The 21,936-nt window shown below is 30.5% G+C and overlaps 1 protein-coding gene and 1 non-coding gene across 2 annotated transcripts in view; one reads left to right on the top strand and one right to left on the bottom strand.

Annotated features, from left to right (window-relative positions):
• Positions 1–21,395, bottom strand: part of LOC130666789 (uncharacterized) — a 64,911-nt gene extending 43,516 nt beyond the window's left edge. The window contains exon 1 of the mRNA XM_057468056.1: positions 20,063–21,395. The gene's annotated coding sequence lies outside the window, so the exon portion shown is untranslated. The remainder of the gene's footprint in view (positions 1–20,062) is intronic.
• Trnae-uuc (transfer RNA glutamic acid (anticodon UUC)) lies at positions 14,261–14,332 on the top strand. The gene has a single exon. It is a non-coding gene; the product is annotated as a tRNA-Glu (tRNA).
• Positions 21,396–21,936: the final 541 nt, after the last annotated feature.

The raw sequence follows: 21,936 nt of genomic DNA on the forward strand, positions 1-21,936 counted from the left end.
GTAGCGCTGACGTCTTAATCGCAAATTTTTAAATTAATGGTGGCGTAACGAGTTAATGCTATTACCGACCGAGTCGATGAATGCATTTGAAAATGCAAAAATCTCCAATTATAGTCAAAAAAAGGTAGTGGCGCAAAAAGGTTAAAATTTAAAATTCAGAAGAATCAATGTTTTCATTCTAATTAAAATTTAATTTTCATCTTTAAATTGAACTTCAATTGGTAATTAAATTTCATTTACTTATAATTTTTCGTAAAAACTATATAAAAATAACATTGTAAAAAATATTTAACTTTGTAAATTTTCGCGCCATATATTTGACTAGATCTAAAGCATTTATGAATATACCCGATAACGAATATAATTTTTAACACAATTTCGATAATTGATATTTTTTGTTACACTCCAGAAAAATATTTATTAAAATCTATTGAAATACTGATGATGATAATAATAATAATAATAATAATAATAATGATAATAAAAAAATAATGTCATAAATACTATTTCATTACTTTACCATATCAAATGAAAAATAAAAAATTCATTTAGAACTCTAGTAAAAGATATTTATTGTATTTGACTCAACAGGTTTTGATACAAATTATTACCGTAAAACTGATTAGTCTGTTAAAAGAATTAAAAATTTATTATAAATACATTATATTATTTTTATTATAACTATTATCAATGATTAATGTTTTCTAACGTACCAATTAATTTCACAGTAATGATTTGTTTTAAAATCTATTAAATCAAATCTAATTAATCGTTTTTAGTCGAGTGTTAAACGAGTTTTTTGATTTCTGCTTCGACATTTCAGAAATAAATAAATAGTATTTATGGCTTTGCTAAATTGAAAAACTATTATATTATTTATATTTGTACCTAAAATCAGTCCATATGATCAAAAACTAAATGAACGTATGATTTAAAAAAGTTCGAAATATTTGAATCTCTCGAACTATTCGAATCCTTCGAGCTATTCGAATCTTACGAACTATTCGAATCTTTCAAACTATTCGAATCTTTCGAACTATTCGAATCTCTCGAACTATTCGAATCCTTCGAACTATTCGAATCTTTCGAACTATTCGAATCCTTCGAACTATTCGAACCCTTCGACCTATTCGAATCCATTGAACTATTCGAACCTTTTGAACTATTCGAACCCTTCGAACATTTCGAATCTTCAAGGCGAATCTCGAATCGAATTGTTCGATTCGATTCGCTTCGAATAATTCGAAGTTTCGAGTATTCGCACACCCCTAATTTGTAGTAAGATTTCATCTGATAACAGTAAAATTACTAAAGATTTTGTAATTTCACTATATTTTTTTATTCATCAGACACTGATTGTAATTTTGCAACTTCGTGTTGTAGTTTTAAATTGAAAATTTTGTCAATTTACAATAGATCATCGTGATTAAGTTTCACTACACCTGTAAGTAAAATTACAAATCCGAATTTGGAATGTTAATTACACGAAATGTTTGAAAATTTACAGAATACTATCATCTTTATGCAACTCCAGTTTGCGTTTTTACTATTTTTTGGCCTAATATGATACGTTTTGGGATTTTAAAACTCCGTGTTGTAGTCTTAAATTGAAAGTATTGTCAATTTGCAATAGACATTGTAATAAAACTACAAATTCAAATTTGTGATATTAATCACATGAAATGTTTGAAAATTTACAAAATATTACTATTTTTACGCCTTTTTTCAAATGATTATATACTAGGGTGGCCCAAAAAAACCGACCATTTTTGTGCCTCTCAAAAAATCAGCTCGATAAAAAATTTTCAAGAGGTCACTCACGAATTTTTGAAAGATCAAAAATGATCGAAATTTGGATTTTTTTGTTCTAAATTTCTTCTTTCTCGTGGCAGCTATAATTTATATTTATGAAATCATGACTACCCTGAAAATTTCAGCTGAAAATTAAAATATTTAAACGTCGCTCAAGAATTTTGAATGTTTCCGAGTACTGTCTCTTGGACGTTTCCGAGCGACCCTTGAATATTAATAATAAACCTTCTCAATTTTTTCACCATCAATTTGTATCATAATGAATAAAAATACAACCCGAGAAATAGAAATAATAAATTATTTACATACTTTTTTATTTTTTAATTCAATTTTTAGGTTTTTTTACTTATTCAAAACTTACCCAATTTTATTGTTTAAGACTGTCCTGTATATTTTCGGTTTTGCAAATGTTATATTTAAGTGAAATGACAGTAATTGAGTTAAAAAAAAATACAAAAACTAATTCAAAGTATTAGTTACATATTATCAGTTAATATTCAAAATTCTTGAGCGCCGTTTAAATATTTAAATATTGGGCTGAAATTTTCAGCATAGTCATAATTTTACAGATATAAAATATTGCTGCCACGAGGAAGAAAAAATTCAGAAACGAAAAATCCGAATTTCGATCATTTTTAATATTTTCAAAATTCGTGAGCGACCTGTTGAAAATTTTTTATCGACCTGATTTTTGGAGAGGCTTCTTAAAACATCTTAAACTAACAAATTTTCATTAGAGACTCGAAAAAATAAAATAGTCGGTTTTTTTGGGCCACCCTATTATATACGTTAATTGCGTTTTCTACATTACTAAATTGTATAGTTATAAAGATAAATTTATACATAATATTCTAGCACGTCGCTCTATGAAATTGATGTTTGTCGTTCAATACGGTTATCAAAATACATTACTGTTAAGGTACACAATTTCTTTAAGCAAAAATAATATCAAATTTTTTTCACATATTATTATATTTTATGAGATAGGATTGATTTTTTATTTTATCTAAAAATAGATATAAAAAGTAGTAGCTTACATGTTCTAGAAAAAAAAATATTTCGTTTGCAAAGTAAGAGATCCAGTATCCGATCACTCATGTATTTGTATATCTATACATTTACTATGAATTTGACTAAATATAGATATACAAATACTTGGAGTGATCGGGTACTAGGTTTGTCACCTTATAAGAAGATATGGTTTTTCACTTTTTTGGTATCTTCATTGTTTTTTGAGTTATTAAAAAAAAAGCGTCTTGAGACGGTGGAAACACAGAACCAGAAAGGCACCATGTCTATGACCCCCCTTCTCACGCTCCTCACCCAGAAGAACTTCGTACCGAATGCACAATCTAACTATCCACTCAAACTCTTTAATTGTTACTTCAAAAAAAACAATGATTGAACAAACATAGATACTTATTTGATATTGAAGAAATTAGATCGATTTCATTGCTTTGTTCGCAAATTTTATTTGCTATTTTTATAATTTTTATTAGTTAAATTAACAAATTTTTTTGTGTTTAGCAGAACTGTTTTTCCCATGTAAACCAGTATCTATATTAGCGTGCTTCATTTCGGAGCCAGATTTTTTTTTTTCAAGTGCATGTAAAAAAAACCATAGTTCAACACAGAAAAAAAAATTTCGCGCAAGAAAAAAAAATCTATGTCGATTACAGATCTAACTCATTAAAAAATTCGATTTTCGCATTTAAATAACATGGGAAAAATTTTTTTTTTTGCTTTAAGTATTCTTAACCTCGTTAACAAATCAATAGATCAAATAGACTAATACATATTATTGTAGGAAATTGAACGCTCTACAAAAAAGGTCCTTCATCATTTTTCGATAAATCTATCTATTCAAAAGTTATTGAAGCTCGAAGTAAAGTTGGAGATCGTTTTACTTTTCCGGTAAAACTATTAGACTTATCATAAAATGTTATAGAATCTTTTTTGTTGCCAATTTTATTCTCTACAAATTATTATCAGTAAAGTTTTTTCGAATTCCACATTGTTTTCTTGTTATTTTCATTTCAATGTCGAGCTCTTGAAATCGATCAGAACCACTTTTTTAAGAGCTTGAAATTAAAATGAAAATAGCTAGAAAACAATGCGGAATTTGGAAAAACTTTACTGATAATAGTTTGTAGAGAATAAAATTATCAACAAAAAAGATACTGTACCATTTTACGATAAGTCTAATAGTTTCACCGGAACAGTAAAAGGATCTCCAACTTTACTTCGAGCTCTAATAACTTTGAAACAGATGGATTTATCGAAAAATAATAAGAGACCTTTTTTGTAGAGCGTTCAATTCCCTACAAAAATATGTATTAGTCTATTTGATCTATGTTGGATATTTAGAGTCAGGTATAAGAATAATAATTAGCGATCCTTACGGTAGCTAGGCTTTATTGTAACTAACTACAAAGTATATCTAATGAATAGAACATGAACTAATTAATCAAACTATATATATTTATATATATATATATATATATATATATATATATATATATATATATATATATATATATATATATATATATATATATATATATATATTAGGGTGATCCAAAAAATAACAAATTTTTTTTTTTTTCTTCCAAACAGGTTCAAAAGTTTCATTTAGATGAAAAAAGACGCCTGTAAAAATTAGAGCTCTTAATATTAACATTAAGAGGTTCCTCATCGCACTTTTCTATTTTCCATAAGAATAACATGGGAAAAATTTTTTTTACGTCTTCTGATTTTTATAAGTAGCTAACGATGCATCGTAGGAATAATTGGCAGGCATGTTTTTATAGGGAATTGAATGCTCTACAAAAAAAGATTCCTATCATTTTTTGAGGAATCTATTTGTTCAAAAGTTATTTGAGGTTGAAGTCGAATTCATATTAAATTTTGAGATTTTCTACTTTTCCGGCGAAACTATCAGACTTATTACAAAATATCACCAGACCTTTTTTGTAGACAATTTTATTCCCTAAAAGTTATTTCTTATAAAGTTTTTTCGAATTCCGCATTGTTTTCTAGTTATTTTTATTTTAATGTCATGCTCATAAAAAAATAGTCTTCTGATCGATTTTAAGAGCTTGACATTAAAATAAAAATAACTAGAAAACAATGCGGAATTCGAAAAAACTTTATTAGAAATAACTTTTAGGGAATAAAATTGTCTACAAAAAAGGTCCGATGATATTTTGTAATAAGTCTGATAGTTTCGCTGGAAAAGTAGAAAATCTCAAAATTTAATATGAATTCGACTTCAACCTCAAATAACTTTTGAACAAATAGATTCCTCAAAAAATGATAAGAATCTTTTTTTGTAGAGCATTCAATTCCCTACAAAAATATGCCTGCCATTTATTCCTATGACGCATCGTTAGCTACTTATAAAAATCAGAAGACGGAAAAAAAATTTTTCCCATGTTATTCTTATGGGAATTAGAAAAGTGCGATGAGGAACCTCTTAATGTTAATATTAAGAGCTCTAATTTTCACAGGCGTCTTTTTTTATCTAAATGAAACTTTTGAACCTGTTTGGAAGAAAAAAAAAAAAGTTTGTTATTTTTTGGATCACCCTAATATATATATATATATATATATATATATATATATATATATATATATATATATATATATATATCAAAGTATACATAAATATATTAAGAAACAAATGTCATTGATTCTAACAATCTACTTATTTGTTAACGAGGTTAAAAAATATATAAAGCTAAAAAAAAAATTTTCTCATATTATTTAAATGGGAAAATCGAATTTTTCAATGAGCCAGAACTGTAATCAACATAGAATTTTTTTTCATGCGCGAAAATTTTTTTTTCGTGTTCAACTATGGTTTTTTCCACATGCACTTGAAAAAAAAAATCTGGCTCTGAAATGAAGCACCCTAATCTATATATTAATTTTCAAAAAAGATTGAATAATTATCATTCCTATTTTTTTTTAGATAAATTTGGCAGTTTTTCTTTTTGATCATTAAATATTTTTTAAAACTTAATAATTAATCGATAATAATTAGTCGATAAATAACTTAATTTTTCTACAAATTTGAAAGATTTCCGTATCAATTGTAAATTTTTTTTTTTTTTTTTTTTTTTTCGAATTAAAAAATTCATTTCTTGATTATTAATTACTTCAGAGGAGGAGATTATTTTTTTTTTTATTTTGTATATTTAACGTCGCTCAAACCGCTTGGTCCTAGGTGACGGTTTTTTTTTCTAATTATCAATTTTGAAGAATAATTAGAAATTTTTTTTCTAATTATTAAATTTATAGGAACATTTTTAATTATTTTCCATTTATTACGGATTTTTAAAAAGAATTGTTATAAATGAGCGAAATCGTTGTTGAAAAAGTCAATACTGCCGATCACTCGATAAAAATTTTTAATTCATTTAAATCGATTTGGAATGTTGAGAATGCAAATAGATTAATTATTATTTACTAAATTATTCAACTGATTCACCGAGCTTATATTTTGTATAAATTAGTAGTTCGACGTGTTATTAACATGTTATTTATAAGTAAACAGTAAGAAACAAAATTCGTTTCGTTCCAGTAATCTATTAATTTTCGATATCAAGTTTTTGTTTATAAAGTTTCAAACTTAAATATCATGTTTGTTATTGGAACCAAAAAATAATTATAATATTTAGTGTCAGCTAAATAATTGAATCATTGGATTAAAATTTTCGTATATTGAAAAATTGTATTTTATTCTACAGTTTTCTAGTATAACCGGGTACCCCTCGACTTCCGTGGTCTTGACGACGAGGCTTACGAGGTTACAATTTGGACACCTTTTGAACTCAAAAGTCCTAAGGGCGCCACTAAGAGTAAAATTGCACGACCTCTCAGTTTCGTGTGCAAGGCAAACAAAGCAGAGAATAAAAGAAATCTCAAGGATGAGTCCGAAAATCTCCTTATCAAGGCTGGACCACACAGCTGCAGAGTTAGGTTCCAATATATATTTATTCAATCACTTAATGAGTGGTCGTCAGACTCAACATCACTAGACGATTTAGTTAATTAATTTAATAAACAATATTTAGCAAAATGTATCCAAATTTATTTATAAAACTTATGTGTCAACAGATATGTTCTCTAATTTAATATTCAATATTTTTAACAATAATAACTCTTTAAATTGCCCGACAATATTAACGTGTTTTAAAATTTAATTAGTTTTCAGTTTAATCTAAATTTCTCAAATTATAATAACAATTTTCACTTATTCTAAATATTTTGCTGGCGAGGTAAAATCTATTCTAAATCACACACATACACTCTGTCCGCAATTATAATTTTTCCATGCCGAAAGTTCTGGGTTGACTTTCCAAACCTGAATTTTATTTGAATTATTTTTATTCTAATAAATTTTATTTAAATAAAGTTTCCAGTGATGCGGTCGGTGAGACTCAGCACCAAGGTCACAATATTTAATAAGACGCTACCAAATAAATTTCAGCACCTTCTAGGTCTGTGGGACTCAGTATCTCTAAAAGAATACCTGCTAAATTAAATTATTACTAAATTCCAAAACTATTAATTATTAATTAATTAACCAGTGGTCGTTAGACTCAACTGAATTAATTACTTAATACGATGCTACCTAACAAAGACAAACCCAGATACTTAAACAAAATAGCGACCGAACGCTCTCGAACCCACGCCGTAGAATTCACTATTTCCTTTATAATTTATATTTTTACCCTGAATAACTTAATTATCAAATTTTCCCGATAACCGAAACTATCTAATAAAATTTATAATATACACTTAAATTTCTCCTTTTTAACAATAAAACCGGACCGTTATTTATTACCAAAATTTTCTGTTAAAACGTGGGTGACTCGCCTCCGCCATTACATGTCTACTGAACATGTTCTGCTGTTGTCATTGACTGGTCGTCGTACTCCTTAGCTTGTCTTTAATTTAATAAAAAAGAATAATAACAATAAAAACCAAATAAAATGTCTAATAATAAAAAAATATATTATAACAATGAATATTATTATTTCAATCATTTACAAGCAAATGAAAAAGCAGATGGAAATTCCTATAAATAAAAAAAAATCTTACTTCACCGATTCGACATAAACCTCAGCACGTTTCAATAACAAATATTATTTTTTACATAAATTAAATGTGAACATATTAATTACAACAAATACAGCATTTTTACGCGTAAGCCTTCCTATTTCGATGCCGTCAAATGCGTACATCATTTTAAAGTAAAAGTTTTTACATAAATGTGATAAAATGTTTCGATGTAAAATAAATATAACCATTTTTTATGTTAGAGTGCTGTAACAGCATGAACATATCCGAAACATCACATTGTGATGTAAATGTGACGATAAAATAGGATCACCAAGATTATGTCACTTATAAGTCGATTTTGTTACGTGATTCCGAGGTCATATCTAGAATGTAAAGCTAACGTTAGTATGTGATTTAAATATAACGTCACATTTAGGTCACCAATGTGATATCACTCGATCAGTAACATGCATGTAATCTTAATGTCACATTTACGTCACAAATTTGACGTACCATTTACATTACAATTTATATCATCAGAATGTAAAATTTACGTTGAATTTGTTACGTTACATGTTCTCTAGATGTGATATCACTGTTACGTTGGTGTGTTCACTAGGTAGCTTCGCTAGTGCCGCAAATGTCGGGGCAGGCATCAATACCTGCTAAAACGTAGTTATATAATTTATACATCTTTGATTTGTCAACGTACTTTCGTCCGGGTATAAAGGAAAATAGTATACACTTGTTACGTCTGGACAAGAAATTAAAAAAAAAAAAAACTTTTTTTTTTCAATGTTTGTAAAATTACAATACTATATTGTAAAATTACTTCAAAAAAAGCCATTATATGTGTTGTAAAACTCAAGTGAGATATTGTAACTTTCCGAAACCGACTGATTGAAAATTGTTTGTAAAATTACTAAACTGTTTTATAATATCACTAATCTAACAGAGCTTCATATGTTTTGTAAAATTACAAAACTTACAATTTAAAATAATAGACTAACTCTCGAAAAACGTTTTGTATTATTACTATAACTACTTTGTAATATTCCAAGGCAAATACAGTGGAAAATGTTTTGTAAAATTACGATAGAAATTTTTAACAGTAGGTATTGCAATTTTACAGCACTTATGATCTCTTGAAAGTATCGTATTAAAACAGTTACACATTGTGATTTTACAAATAATTTCCGATTGAATTGTTTTCGAAAATTACAACATTCGTTGTGTAAAATTTACAAACCTTTTTTTATTATCTGTTTAGTAAGATTAGTACTTTTGTATTGCAATTTTCCAAAACAAAAATAGTAAAAAATGTGTTGTAAATTTACAACACTGGTTTTATTAAATCACAAAACTGCATTGGCAATTGACTTCCAACACATTTCTTGTAAAATTACCATAGAAATTTATAACAGTGCACGTTATTTGGTGCCGAGCATGAATATAGGTCAAGAATATGTATAGTTTTCTTAGTGTTAAAATAAATATGTCAGGACTAACAGATACAGGCAGTTTTTATTGAGTCTCAAGATGTTTGTTGTTACAATACAACAGGTGCTGGCTGCTGTAGCTTGGTGTTGGCTGAACAATCGCTGGGACACCCCATGAAGAGTTGGACCGTCTCGAGTAGCGTTGAATGGAGGTGATCACGTTGAGATTGGCTCTTTTTAGGTCGCGCCGGGTTATTCACAATCACTTTCACTGAATTTAAAAGCCCAAATTTACACCCGCACAGAAGGCTAGATAATTTTCTAATTCAACCCGTACTATTCGGGTAATTGCGAATTCCGCCCGGATCAATAATTGCGTGAATAAAAATAAGTGTCTTAGAAAAATGTTAAGTAAGGCCCCGTTTGGCGAAAATAGACAATAATTGTACTTTGGATTTGATAATTAAAAAGTAGTAGCAATTTGCGATGGGAAATTAAACCGTATTTCAATGGAGATGTATCGAAAATTAGACTGGGGTCTTTGAACCAAAAGTAAAATTGAAATAGATCTGATCGCTTCTGAATCATTAGACGATATGATCAGCGTTAAGAAATGTAAAAATGAAGACAACGGCGAGCGATACGCACAATGGAGGCTCTCGATGACCCACGATGAAGACGATTTTGTACCTTACATATCCTCGCGGTCTTTATTCTTGTCCGGGTGCTCATGGAGGGATCGTTAGAGGAGAGTGATATGGCCGTCAATATAGTGATAAGGCAAGTGACAGATTGAAGGAAGGATACCATAGGGGAAATGGCTGGGTAATGTCATTCTGAGGGGACGTATTGTCTTGGGACTCGGAACTGGGTATGAGAAATAAAGGGCCGTCCAAGCCAGGTAAGCTTATGTAAACAATATTTATGCTTTACTTTTAATTGTAGTTTAAATTTTAATTTTTCAACGATTGAGCTACAAATGATTTTATTAATTTTATTACTTCACTTTACATGTAGAATGTAAGTCCGGATCCGTTGATGACGCGGCTGATGGAAGATAACAGAAAAAAAGAAGAAGAAAATTCAAAATTAAGACGTGAGGTTCAACAATTGAGACTACAAGCCGCTTCTGATCGACAAAAACTACAGCAACTACAACAGCGACAGCAGCAGCAACAACAACAACCACAGCGTTATGATCCCTATTATTATCTGGATCACGATATGTTTAACGTAGGAGTCAACATATCCATACCAAGTAGTAAATCACGTGCCGCTTTTAGTGCTAAAACCCCAGCTAAATTCGTTTCAATCATGTCTCATGCTATGTGGGATATTGCAACCCTTTCACAACGAGTGATGCGCCCACAAAAGAATACAGTAGATCGATTAGAATTAACTCCACGAAAAAAAGAGTTACTAAAAATACATTACAGACATTACTTAGAACAACAAAACTATTCCAAAGGAGAGTATAATACAAAATATAATGATGTAACTTCAAATAAGTAATTGGACAGAGTCATTCAGTCGGCGGAACGGCAATGTAGACAAAATAATTAACTCTACACGCAGAGAATTTTATAGTATCTTTTACATAAAAAATTTTCAAAAAAATTACTATGTCATAGTAACATAAGGACAGTATGGAATTATTGAATAAATTACCGATAACTTAGAAATTTTTTAAATACATCGAATAGAATTTACAAGGTGTAATTTTGACAAAGTAACAGATTAAGAAATTGAAATTTCTCAGTCAAAATTACAATGCACCTTGTAAATTCTGTTCGATGAATTTTAAAACTTTCTACGTTATCGTTAATTTGTTCAATAATTCCATACTGTCCTCATGTTACTGTGACATAGTAATTTTTCTATAATTTTTTTATGTAAAAGATACTATAAAATTCTTTGCGTGTAGAAGTTTTAAAAAAAACTTTCTTTTTGCAGTTTTCTAAATCGATATTTTTTAAACGAATCACTTGATTCTTATAAGCTTCAAAGCAATGAAAACGTTTTTATTAAGTAAAAAAAAATTACGATATTGTCAAAGGCGTGTTTATCTAGAAATACCAAAATTGTTTTTAAGAAACTCGAACTTTGAAGTAACAAAATAAAATTTGCCACTTTTTATAAATTGAAGCATTTGCTTGAATATTCTCTACCAATTACTTTATCATTATTACTCATTGAGTCTTTTTAATCCTTAAAAGCTCTTATAAATTCTTTTTTCTTGTTTCCCTTTCATTTTTATAACACTCTAAATAAGTCTTATCAACTCTGAAAAAGTCTTTCAGAAGGTCCGAAATTTTTGAGACTATTTGACTTATTAGGGCGGCCATTTGCAATTTTGAAGTTTTTTTTTACGACTTGACGCTTGGCTAGCACGGTACCACTCAGCCCTTGATATAGGAACGTGAATGTCACTTCTTGACAGTTTACACTTTATACGTTAGTAGATAAAAGTATATTTAATAAAAGGAGTAACTAAATCAAAGATCAAAATAATTCAATAGATATTCAACGTAGGTTTCGATCACAACTCGTTAAAAGTATTTTTACTACAATCGCTGTCATTAATACCTGGTCTCTCAGACTAGAAAATCTTAACCAATCAGGGGGCCTGGGATTAATAACAACGAGTGTAACGGGTAAATACCATTGCTTTCACATAAGCGCCACTTCTAGAGTAGTCATCGAACCGAAAAGAAGAACTCTGCATCGCCATCTATGGAAAACGAATTGAATCCTCTCCGTCTATTCGTTCGTAAATATAGAAGTCTTCTAATCTATTCTGAGAACTTAACATTAAAATGAAAATAACTAGAAAACAATGCGGAATTTGAATGAACTTGATGAGAAATAATTTGTAGGAAATAAAAATTGTCTATAAAAAAGGTCTTATGACATTTTTTGATAAGTCTGATAGTTCTGCTGGAAAAATGAAAAGATCTGGAAATTTATTATAAATTTGACTTCCAGCTCCAATAACTTTCGAATAGATGGATTTATCAAAAAATGATAAGAGACCTCTTTTGTAGAGCGTTAAACTCTTTAGAAGAATATCCTATGGACTTATTTATATGAGGTGCGAATGCCGAGCTAGAAAAATAAAAGAAATAAAAATTTTTTTTTCCATGTTATTTAAATGGGAAATTGGAAATAGGCACCTCTAAATAGTAATATTAAGAGCTCCGCTTTGAACAGGCTTCTTTCCTCACATCCCTGCAAGTTTTCAGCTTGTTTTTTTGTTGAAAAGTCGCCTCAAAATGGCACACCCTAATATATACAGTAGAGTGTGTCATTTTAAGGCTATATTTTTTTTTAGTGCTATACCAGAAAATCTGGTAGTATATAGTAAATAAAAAATTATGCCGCTGGGCTAAAAGGTTTAAGTCCAATAGTGGCTTAGCTCGTCAGAAATTTGATTTCTCATTTAAATAACACGGGAAATTTTTTTTTTTAACTATGAGTATTTTTAACTCGTGAACAAATCAATAGATCGAATTGACTAATACATAGTTTTGTAGGAAATTGAACGCTCTACAAAAAAGGTCTCTTATCATTTTTCGATCAATCCATCTGCTCTAAAGTTATTAGAGCTCGAAGTCGATATAGTAAATTTCGAGATTACTTACTTTTCCGGCAAAACTATCAGACATCATAAAATGTTGTAGGGCCTTTGTTGTTAACAATTTTATTCTCTTCAAATTATTATCAGTAAAATTTTTTTAAATCCCGCATTATTTTCTAGTTATTTTTATTTCAATGTCGAGCTCTTGAAATCGATCAGAACACTACTTTTTTAAGAGCTTGAAATTAAAATGAAAATAACTAGAACACAATGCGGAATTCTAAAAAATTTAACAGACAATAATTTGTAGGAAATGAGATTGTCTTCAAAAAAGATCCCATCATATTTTGTGATAAGTCTGGTAGTTTTGCCGGAAAAGTAAAAAGATCTCGAAATTTACTATAACTTGACTTCGAGCTCTAATAACTTTAGAACAGATGGATTGATCAAAGAATGATAAGAGACCTTTTTTGTAGAGCGTTCAATTTTCTACAAAAATATGTATTAGTCAATTCGATCGATTGATTTTTCCACGAGTTAAAAATACTCAAAGTTGAAAAAAAAAATTTCCCGTGTTATTTAAATGGGAAATCGAATTTTTTGATGAGCTGAGCCGCTATTGGACTTTAACCCTTTAGCCCAGCGGCATAATTTTTGATTTTCTATATACTACCAGATTTTCTGGTACAACAGTAAAAAAAAATATGGCCTTAAAATGACACACCCTAATATACATATTAATTTATGCTGACAGTATCATGTAAGAATACTGACTTTTTTTTTCTAGCTCACGATTCTTCATAAATAGATACTCAAGTTTCTGAACTTTGAGTTGAAAATGGCCTTTTTCAGGGCCACCAAATTTTTTATACGTAAAAAATGATTCAAGTTTAATAACAATTATCTTATACTCTTGCTTCAATAATATTCAACAATTGATCATCATTTATTAAATGTCTAATAATAAATCACAAATTTCCATCATTTATTGAGATATAATTTATTAAGTTTTCCATACTCCATAAATATTTATTATTGTTGACAGTAATGTGGGAAATAATGACTACACTCATCCAAAAAATTAAAGGAACAAGAAAATTTTATAAATTTTTTAGTGATTTTAATCACTAAAAAATCATTAAAAACTTTTTTAATGCTTTCGATACGATCATTTTTCACGAAAATACAGCCTTCCAAAAATCACTAAAAAATTTTCAAAATGTTTGAAAATTAAAAAATTTCTAATTTTAAATTACACAGTACTTTTTTTTTTTTTTTTTTATTAAGAATTGTAATTACATTAAAATCATTGTGACATAAATGAAGGACAAGTAAGTCAATGTTGTCACCGGCTTGTAGCTGCTCCGGTATAGTGTAGGGGTTATCATTCCTGGTTTTCACCCAGGCGACCCGGGTTCGATTCCCGGTACCGGAATATTATTTTTTTTTTTTTTTGCAAACATTTATTATCAAAACTTTCTATTAAACTATTAGTAGTAGAGCTATTTTTAATTCCTTAAATAATTATTTTGTAAATTTGGTATATAAGGAAGTTAGGAGTCTCCCTAGCAGACGAAAGTCTCCTGAAGTTCCACAAATATATCAATAAAAATATTTATATCATTCACAGCCTGGTAAAATCAATGAAGTAGCGAATGGCGCATCGACTATTAAAAAATTAACTAAATGCGAACGGAATATTTTAATATTGTTAAACTTTGACGTTTCGTATCCAGATATATTATCGATGATACTGTTAAATATTTCGTCTGATGCAAATATTCCAAGGATTGGTGATTCGGTAATTCTATTGGATCGCAGGTTCTGATGAAAAATAATAACAATATTCAAGGCATCGGTACCTGCGAGCCAATGGGCAACTATTGAAAAATATTGAAAAAAAAATTTTTTTTCTCAAGAAAATTTATTTTTTTTGAAATTTTGTTTTTTTTTTATATTTTTCTTCCTTATCATCTTTACAATTAATTTTCTCATCATCAAAATCATTTCTAAGATGATAAGGAAAAAAAATATCGAAAAAAAAAAAATTATTACTCAATTTTCTCCAATAATTAATGTTTTTGATGAAAGAAATGAAGCTTGTCGCTGAAAAAAACTTTTCAACATTGAAGAAATGATCGAAAACCGAAGAATCAATCATTGTGCGATTTTTGGCGAAACCGATAAATTTAAAGCATCGGGCACTAAGAAAAAAAAATGGCAGCGCTTTGAAATTTTCAGGGTTTTTTCAGGACACTTCGAAGTTGATAAAAAAACCGACGGTATCCTTTGTTCATTCGTTATATCCAAAGTTATCCCAAGATTTCCGAATATCATTGAATATGCGAATTTTTACCTGTTTCTTAATCAACATCATCGCCTCAAAAAAAATTTTTCCATCAAAAGCCACTAATTGTGTCTTATAGAGAATGTTTTGCAGTTTTCAAAACCCTACTTTCATTCTCTGTACGAACAATAAGTCCCGAGTTATTGATTGTCAAAGCCAAAATGGACTTTATTGCTTTGATCAATGAAAATTCGGCGCCAAATCATCATAGAGACTTTTTGAGGACAGCAAATTCCAGGGCATAAAATTTCCTAAAAGAGTAATGAGGTCAGATTACCAAAAAAATTTATTGAAGCCCATAGACTTTCTTGAACACGAGCAAAAATTTGGAAAATTTTTTTTGCGTCGGTTTTCTTAGGATTACTCCGGAACCGTGCACTATAAAAATTTATTAAAAGTCCAGATCTAAAAACTAGAAACTTGAGGCTACAATTTGCTTTTTTTATTTTTACTCTACGACCATTTTTCACCGAGTTACAGCATGTTGAAAATCACTCAAAAATTAAAAAATTTTTTTTAGATCCCTTAATTTTTGTGACCAGTGTAATTACACAAAAATTATCACCTCGGTAGCTGCAAACCAATTAGAAAGTAGTACATCGAAATTCAGTGATGACGTAGTTAAATCCGAGGTTCCTTAACGGTCAGACGGTCATCACAAGTCATTTTCTACCAAAAATTAACTTTGAACGTCACGTGAAAATACTCAAACTTTCAACTTTATCTATCACGATGCATCTTAATAATCCAATGACTGAACCGGCAAAAGTTACTGGCCACTGCTACAAGCTGGTGGATATCAGCAAGAAGATGTACACGACAGAGACAGGAGCTGTTGAAGTGATGGAGTCACCTCTGTGTCCGAGGCCGAGCATCGAGGAAACGTGAAGTTTCCGTGTACAGCTCAGCCACGACGAAGAAGACAACTTTTGGCTTTCATTGGAGGTTCAAACAGCAGACTCCCAGGACCAGAATACCAGATACTCGGTGCAGTGCTTTACGGTTGACTTCTTCGGCAACCCGATGACACTCACTGAGGAGTCTGCTTCCTTCAAGGCCCATGGGAAGTACATCCACCTGGGCAGTTGCATCCGAAGGCACAACAACAACGACTTCTTCGGAATTTTGGATGAAAACGACAAAATTGCCATAGTAGTCCATGTGACGATACTTCACCATTAAATACTTAAGTTTAGACTTAAGTTGAAAACGGCCCTTTTCAGGGCCACTATAATTTTTTATACGTAAAGAACAATTCAAGCTTAATTACCTTCAACTCACATCCTTGCTTCTATAATTTTGAATATTAATATTTAGTTATTAAGAGACTAATCAAGAACTACACGGAGACAAAAACATGGGAATTTTTCCAATTTTACTTTGGAGAAATTTCTTTGTTGACATAGCAAATTTTGCTTTATTAACATGGGAAATTTTACTAGGGAAAAATAGGAATATAACCATATTTTATGAGAAGTTTACCCATATATTATAGGAATATCTTCCATGTTGCTATTGGAAAAATTCCTCTGTTAACATTGCTGAAATTCCTTCATTGACATGGGTATTTTTACTATGTCAGTATAGGAATCTTTCCCATGTTACGAAGTAATTTCTTCTATACTTACATGGGAATTTTTCCCATGTTGACAAGGAAAAAATTCCTTTGTTAACATAGTAAATATTTTTATGTTGACATAGTAAAAATATCCATGTTGGCATGGGAAAAATTTCTATGACGCATGGGAAAAGTCCACAAAGAGCTAAAATCACTAAAATACCAAGTATTTTAGTCATTTGTATCATTTAGGCTTTAAGCGATAAAATAGGGATGTGTGAAGGTTTTAAGATTAACGAAAATAGAATTTCAAAGATTCCGAAAAAATTTTGTGTAATTAAATTAAAATTTTTTTGTAGCACCTACCAACGAACAAATGTTTTTATAAATTCGATTAATATAAACGAGTACGTAAAAATCAATTACATCGTGTTTCCGACAGTATATAATCATCAAATCAATTTCATTATTTTGATTTACTCAAGAAATTACGTGCATCAAAAATATCAGTTTACACAGTCAAAAATATTGTGTATTCGTGTCGAAAACGGTTTGTGTTAAAAATTGTAGTGTGTTAAACTAACACAAAGTTTGTGTCACTTTATTTTGTAACATAAAAAATGTGTTATACACTCTTTATTAGCACATTTTGTGTGTTACTGTGGAATTCTTTGCGCCCTCTTGTGGCGATATTTCAACATAATCTTTGTGTTAAAAAGGGGTTACACAAAGTTTGTGTCGAAATTTCAACACAAATTTCGTGTCAACCGTATTTAACACACAAACTGTGTAGATCTTACACAATATTTTTTACTGTGTACAAATATTTAACTTTTATGTACATGGGAATTTCTACTTTGTTGACATGGGAATTTTTTTCCATGTTGACAATGGAGAATTTCCCATGGCATTAAAGGAATTCCAACAATGTTAATATAGGAATTTTTTCAATGTCGACATGGGAATTGTTCCTGTATTACATAGTTATTTTTCTAATGTTGATATAGGAAAATTTACATTGTCAATATAGGAATAATTTCTCTGTAACAAAACAAAATTTACCATGTGACATAGTTACAATTCACATGTTGACAGAATAAAATTTATAATGCCAAAAAAGGAATTTTCCCCAAGTAATGCTCCAATACTTTTACAAAATAAATGCTTATTTTTATGTCAATATCTAATAAATTAATTAATTCTGTCCTTCTTGCCGAGAATTTAATTCTTTAATTTATAATAATTGTTTGGTAAATTCTGGCTTTCTTGCCGAGAATTCATATTTTATATTAATCAAACCGGAAATGGCGACTGCCCACGAATTACTTAATTATTATTTAATTAATTACTCAATAAATTGTGGCCACTTGCCGACGATTTATTTACCTCTGTATAATTTTCCTTTCAAAATTGATCGTGGCGTCCTTATTTATTGCAGCCTTCCTGCCGATTTCCGTCTGACTCCGTTCGTTTCTCCAACAAATTAATTCTCCTCTATATATGTTGTAACGGGTTTTTCACCACCGGGGATCTACCGAAGTGAAGTCCGAATACACTTACGATTTTTGGCAACCTTGTTCAAAATTATTAGTTGGGCGCCAGGTGATGTAACAATCACCAAATAAACAATTATCGAAATCGACTCAGGGTGGCGGATCGGGGAATGGTCAGGCACTTAAGATTACGATAAATAATTGATCAGAATTAACACAAAATAATTAGTCGTATATTAAACACAAAATGATTTATCGGTATCACAAAAATAATCGGTTACAAACAAAATATAAATTTGCCGGTGTCGGCTTGACTCGATATAAACAAAACAAAATTTCTCGTAGTTGATCGGAAAACAAATCAGTTCATTGCTCAAAAAAACACAGTCGGTTGACGAAATTAAAATAATATAATTTTATTGTCCGGAGACACACATACAGCGGAAGTGTTAACGAAATACTTGACGAATGCGGTCAGAGTATTCTTACACGGCAAGGTGACAAGACTGCTGTTGCGAATGAGACACAGATAATCCGTGATTCTCAGAATTGCTTGATTGAAATAAAATAAAATATAAAACAATATTTTATTTCGGTAACGCGTTAAATTGCACGATCATATAATTTTTACGCGTAATTAATTATTTAATAATTTAATTATTACAAGAACGCGTTTCCAAGGCAAATACAGTGGTAAAAGTTTTGTAAAATTACGATAGAAATTTTTAACAGTAGGTATTGCAATCTTGCAACACGTATGATCTCTTGAAAGTATCGTTTTAAAACAGTTTCACATTGTGATTTTACAAATAATTTCCAATTGAATTGTTTTCGAAAATTACAACATTCGTTGTGTAAAATTTACAAACCTTTTTTTATTATCTGTTTAGTAAGATTAGTACTTTTGTATTGCAATTTTCCAAAACAAAAATTGTAAAAAATGTGTTGTATAATTACAACACTGGTTTTATTAAATCACAAAACTGCATTGGCAATTGACTTCCAACACATTTCTTGTAAAATTACCATAGAAATTTTTAACAGTGTAGTATTGACACCTTGGGCAGTAAATAAGAAAGCCTCAGATCACATGTTTGTTGACCTCGGCTTCGCCTCGGCCAACAATTACATGAGATCTGAGACATTTCTTACTTTACTGCCCGAGGTATAAAATATACTATTTTTTCATAAAAAATGATGAAAGGGTCTTGAAGGAGATTGATTCAAGTCTTTATCGCCGCTCTCAAATTTACTGTGTTATCATTGGTACCTGAAATATCGATTATAACGGTGGGCCCTGGCTACTGCGTGTCCATGTAGCCAAGAACCACTGTTAAGTTATTATTCCCGGGGCTTTATTATTAATAAGTTTAATTAGCGAATTTCGTCAATTATCGCTGGTTCTGAAGCTCGGGAATTTGAAGTTCTCGGGGGTGAGTCGGCTCGTCCTGAGCCGGACACGCGGCTGAAAATAAACTTAAAATCTACGGGACTCTGGTGATAGTTTATAATTAATACTCGAATAAACATAAATTATATATTTTATTTAACCAACCCTTTATATACAGATTTTCCCCTTAGTTTTAGATATATATGCGTGTAATCATTACAATTTAATTTAAAGAAATTATCGGGCGATATGCGCGGGAATAAATATCGTAGTAAATGAGAAAATTGGCGGGAAATTACCGCGTTGAAGAGAGAGAATTTATACGGGAAATATTATAAAATATCAATATATATATGCGAGCAAATGTCGGGACTTACTGTAGGAATCGGCCTACGCTCCATCCTTCTAGTCCCTGGGTGGTCTACTTGGTTGATGAGGGATCGGTCCACGCAGCAAATTTCCTCCTTGGAATTATGGATATCTGGCACAGCGACACTTGGTTTAATTAACCACGCGAACACAATACTTAACTCACTGGACAAAATCTATTCAAAGAAATAATTAAGGCACACGGTGAGAGAAAAGAAAAGCGACTTAACAGTAGTAGCACTGGAGCACAAGTGTCGTCTCCAAATCAACTGTCTCGGGTCAGCACCTCGTGTTGACCCCCTTCCAATTATGCGCAGTGACCAATTTCCGCATCTCCGCTGCGCTAAGACTTCCGCCAAGACTCAGCCAAGCTCGCAAACGAGAAAACCAAATGAGAGCGAGAGAGAGAGAACAAAGGAAGCGAGAGAGCCTCACTCTCACGTCTGAAAATCGCTGCTACACGGTTACACGATGATCAAACCCAAGAGGTCATTTTTAGTTTGAAGGCTGATATCTCTGCGACAAGATGTCGTACGAATGTAAAAAAAAAAAAATGCAAATTAAAGCTGATTGAATTTTCTAACCGACATGCATTGGCTTAGCTGAAACAATTTTTTCGCAGCCCGTGGACTCTCTCAAGAAAAAAAATAAATTTAGGAAATTTTTGTCTCGCGGTATTTTTCATGTTTGCACAATGGCTGAAGGTCTAAAAAAAAATTGATTAAAATGCGTCGAAACTAAAGATTTCAAGCTACAAAATCCTTTTTTTTTCGATACGATTATTTTTCACGAAGTTACAGCGTTGCAGAAATCACTAAAAAACTTCTAAAATTTCTTTGTTCCTTTATAAAGGCATGAGTATAGTTGAAAGCAGCAATTTTTCAAAAATTTTGTCAATCATATTATTTAAGCCAACGAACCGATTGCAATGAATTATGTAGCGATCATCAAAGACTATAAAAACGCAGGGACGGTATAGGTTTCGGAACATATGATAAATTACGTAATGCGTTATCCGGAAAAAATAAAGTAACTTGTTACTGTTTAGATTTTTTATCTCCGATTTTTTTTTTTGAACTAATCAACGGTTTTTGAGGTTTGGGCGGCATTAGAATCGGGTTTTTACCCTCTAACGCTGTAAACTATTTCGAATCAGTTGTCAATTTTCGAGCTATTAGGAAAAAAAAAACTTTTTTGAAATTATCTCTTGAACGATTAATTCGGGTTCGATAGTTGAGGTAGCATTTGATGCAGCTTATAGAGCTTAAGAGCTGATTAGATTTTGAAATAGATCAATTTACTAGTTTCAAAAATATTCGAAAAATACGACAAAAAACACGATTTTTTTTATTCTTTCGTTGACGATATCTCTCGAACGGATCATTTGAGTAGGACGTTCTTGGCAGCAATAGAAAGCTTTTATCGAATTCTATAGTTGATGAAATTTTGGAATTGATCGATTTGACAGTTCTCAAAATATCTAAAAGAAACGAACAAAAAAAGGATTATTTTCGTAGTTCTTAAACATCTAAGAATCTATTCAACTTAATGATTCAATATTTTCTAGAAATTTAAGCAGAAAAACTCTTTCGAATGCTGCAAGAACCATTTAGATCGATTCATTCTTAAAAATATATGAGAGGTTTGCGTCCACGCACACACACGAACACACATATACGCGCACGCACTTACACAGGCATCTCTCTGAAAATGTCAGAATAGCTTCCTAGGACCTTTAAACGTCGACATCTGCTGAAAACTCGATTTTTGAAAATCGGGGTGTTATGTCAGATAGACATAAATTTAATGTTTTAGTGGGTATTTGGTCCAAGCCGAAGCCTATAGACCGGGAACCCCAGAGATCATTTATTAAGGAGGATAG

The sequence above is a fragment of the Microplitis mediator genome, chromosome 4, assembly GCF_029852145.1.
Source record: "Microplitis mediator isolate UGA2020A chromosome 4, iyMicMedi2.1, whole genome shotgun sequence".
Lineage (NCBI taxonomy): Eukaryota > Metazoa > Arthropoda > Insecta > Hymenoptera > Braconidae > Microplitis > Microplitis mediator.